A 3,762-nucleotide genomic window follows, 5' to 3' on the forward strand; every position below is an offset into this window, starting at 1 on the left:
TACTCCAACTAATACTCTATTATCAAAATTTTCAGATTTATATATTAAGCCGTGACTTTTCAATATTATCTTTCTTAAGCATTAAAGTCAGCACTATAATTAAATCCCGCATGATACACCTCATGTTGTATTTTTTTTACTTTTTTTTCCCCAAGATGCAACTTATGCTTATATTTTAATTTAATAAATTTATGATACTTATTGTTCTTTGCTTTTGAATTTGCGCATAGGATATTGTGTCAAATGAAGTCTTCTATAAAGAAGCAAAACAATAAACACCCATTTAAGTTAAATTTCAAACTCTAAACAATAGTTGATGAACCAACTATTGAATTATTTTTTCTTCTTATAATCTCAATGCTTGCAAAATTTCAAAAGATAATTTGAGATCGCTAACCATTTTATCTATAAATGTTTAAATTCTATGTTTGTTGCATTATAAAATTATGCATAAAAAAATAAGTTCATAAATCGCATTATAAATAACATCCTATCCTTATGAAATTTAGCATGCATGTTAAAAACAAAAGGAATATGTAATCCAATGGTGAAATTCTCAAAATACTAATCTCGAAGTATAATACTATTTAAAGTTATACAAGATGTAACTTAATCTATGTTGTAGGAAGGAGAGCTAAAGAAAAATTCCTCCAACCATATCAAATTTGGTTCTTAAAATCAACAAAAGGAAGAAGAATTTACTGAAGATAAATTGATAAATTCATATGAATTTGCTTATGTTGATGAAACAAATTATGCAGCACAAAGTTCAGTTCATTTGTCATAGAGCAAAAGAATTAAAGGTACAAACCTTTAAAAAATTCACAATGACAAATAGTAAAAGGCAAGACTAGTATATATAAAAGCAAAGAACTTATGTGAGAAGGTACGAGATTCTGCCAAGTGGCGCATTTTATAAAAAAAAGAATTGAAATATTCTCATATGCCATATCAGAGATAAGAAATAAAAATGAATCAATATTGAATTTTTTTTTTTATTTATTTTCACTTGGTTCAATGTTTTAAGACTTTTCTAATTAAAAAATAAATATTCTTTGTATCCTAACTTGTATGAGTTGGCTACAACCAAGGAAGAGAGGAGGGGGGGAGGGGCGCTTGCATTTTATATTGAGTGGCAACTGTTAGGTTTTTTTTTTTTTTTTTTTTTTTTTTTTTTTTTTTTTTTTTTTAAATGTAATTGGCATATCCTATGACAAAATGCATTTTACTTGTTTATTATTTGTTATTGTTTTCCATATGGTGCGCATAACATATTTGTAAAGTGCTTTAAAAAAAGACAGGTATAAAGCCAATCAAAACAATAAATATATAATTATGCAACATTTAAATCTAAAAAAGGCCAAATTAAAGTTTCATCATAAACTTAAGTTGTATTGAGTTGGCCCTAGTGTTGTCCAAACTATTCCATTCCTTGCTTATGATTGAGCCACCCCGAAACTTAATGGATCTATAATGTGGTGCTTAAACTTGGGATCTCCAAGTTTATTACATCACTTTCAAGGCCAATGAGCTCACCACTTAGGTGGGGTTTGAGTGTTACGCTTAATCATGTATATTTTGTGTAAATACTCAATTATGTAATACTTAAATCCCTTAGAGTTTTGAGTGTGACACCAAAAAATATGTAATACTATTTTAAGGGTAAACTGTTAATTGTGTAATATTTAAACCTTTTCAGTTTTTTGAGTGATACAAAACTCACTATGATATTGTTTTGTACCAACCTTCCTTTAGTCAGTCACTGCTTCTCATAACTGAGGATATCCCCTTAGGTTGCAACCACATCAATTAGAATCTATCATAACTATGGCTTCCTCAATTGACCATAAATGGAAACGAGATGTTTTCTTGAGTTTTAGAGGAGAGGATACCCGTAATAACTTTGTAGGTCATTTACATGCCTCTTTGGAGCGTTCAGGTATTAACACATTCAAAGATGATCAGAAGCTTCAGAAGGGGGAAGAAATTTCTTCAGCACTTCTCACAGCAATTGGAGAGTCAAGATTTTCAATTGTCATATTATCTAAAAACTACGCATCATCTACATGGTGCTTGAAGGAGCTTGTTAAGATTGTTGAGTGTAGATCAAAGGGCCAAACTATTTATCCCATTTTTTATGATGTTGATCCATCAGAAGTACGTCATCATAAGGGAAACTTTGGAGTAGCGTTGGAAAATCATGAGCGAACATTAATCAAGCCTGATCTTGAGAAGGTACAAAGCTGGAGGTTAGCTCTAACTGAAGTGGCCAGTTTGTCTGGTTGGCATACAGTGAAAAATAAGTAAGTATACTCTTCTGCCTTCATTATTTGATTTTCATTTATATATATATATATATATATACACATGAAAAATCCAAAATATAAAATTTCATACCCTGATTTTCTATTCCATGAATGTCTCATTTGTTTTTCTACGTTAAATTATATGTTTCATTTTTGAGAAATTGCCTAAACGTGTTCTCATAATCCGAATTATTATTATTATTATTACTAATTTTAGTTAGTTCCACCTTTAGGAAAATTATTAATAGTTAAATTAAATTAATTAACAGTGGATTCAAGAGTTTTTTTTTTTTTTTTTTTAATTATAAAATAAGACCCTTGCTAGTAATGTTTTCTATTTGATAGTGCAATGGAGAAAGGAGGATTTGAACAGTAGATATCTCGATCAAAAATACCAAGAATTGTCAATTAAAGTACAAGACTCTTCACCTAAAAACGTTTATGCTAAATAGTTTTAAAATTCAAAGCATCTTTATAACGTTGCGTTTTGTCATTTCTCATTTCTAAAAGTATTTTTCTCATTTTGATTATCAAACAAGAGTAACAGATCCAAGATTCTTCAGAAACGTAGTTGCCTTTTTTTTTTTTTTTTTGCCTTTTTTAAGTTTTGAAATTGTCTTGTTAATTGTTATTTGGGAAAACTGTCATGTATTGGTCAAATCGGCAATGATATGTGGGAAAGGAAAATAAAAACCAAAATAAAATATTTTGAGAACACGTGTGGACAATTTTTCAAAACAAACATATAATTTAATGTAGAAAAACAAATGAAGCATTCATGGAATATAAAATCAGGATGTGACAGTTTATATTTCAGATTTTCCCTAAATTTATGTACTTACAAATATATCATAGGAAATACCAAAAGAATTATAACTCAACTATCATATTTCGGTATTTCTAATGGAAACATCCAAAATTTAAATCCCTTTTTTGTAATAGCTAGGATATTTCTTCTTCTTCTTCTTCTTATTTAATTTTTGCATTTTCTTTGTTTTCTTCTAGTAGCTAGCTTTGTTTTTTATTTTTCTATTTAGTTCATATATAATGATGCCTCAACATAGAGAGATACTACGTCTACAATATTTTTACAACAAATCACAGGTGGTTAGTTATTACTGGTTCAAATTTAAAACTAATACTAAGATTACTTTTTTGCCTTAACAATAACAATCAGTAACAACCTGCCACTTAGAATTTGTTGTAAAAATGTTGTAGATATATCATTTCTCCTCAACATATTGTCCATGAACTGTATCTTTCAATCATTTTTTATTTCAAGTGGAACTAAAAATCATGCAATATAGCTCAAGACTTTCAAAACCAAAAAACATAAATGGTTCTAGTTAGTTTAATTGTTAAAAGTTTTTTGTTATTGAATAAGAGATATTGGTTTCAAATCTAGCTTACACCAAAAAGTTAACTGTCTTAGTTTGATGATGAGAGCAATCATCTT

This window comes from Quercus lobata, chromosome 3 (genome assembly GCF_001633185.2).
Source record: "Quercus lobata isolate SW786 chromosome 3, ValleyOak3.0 Primary Assembly, whole genome shotgun sequence".
Lineage (NCBI taxonomy): Eukaryota > Viridiplantae > Streptophyta > Magnoliopsida > Fagales > Fagaceae > Quercus > Quercus lobata.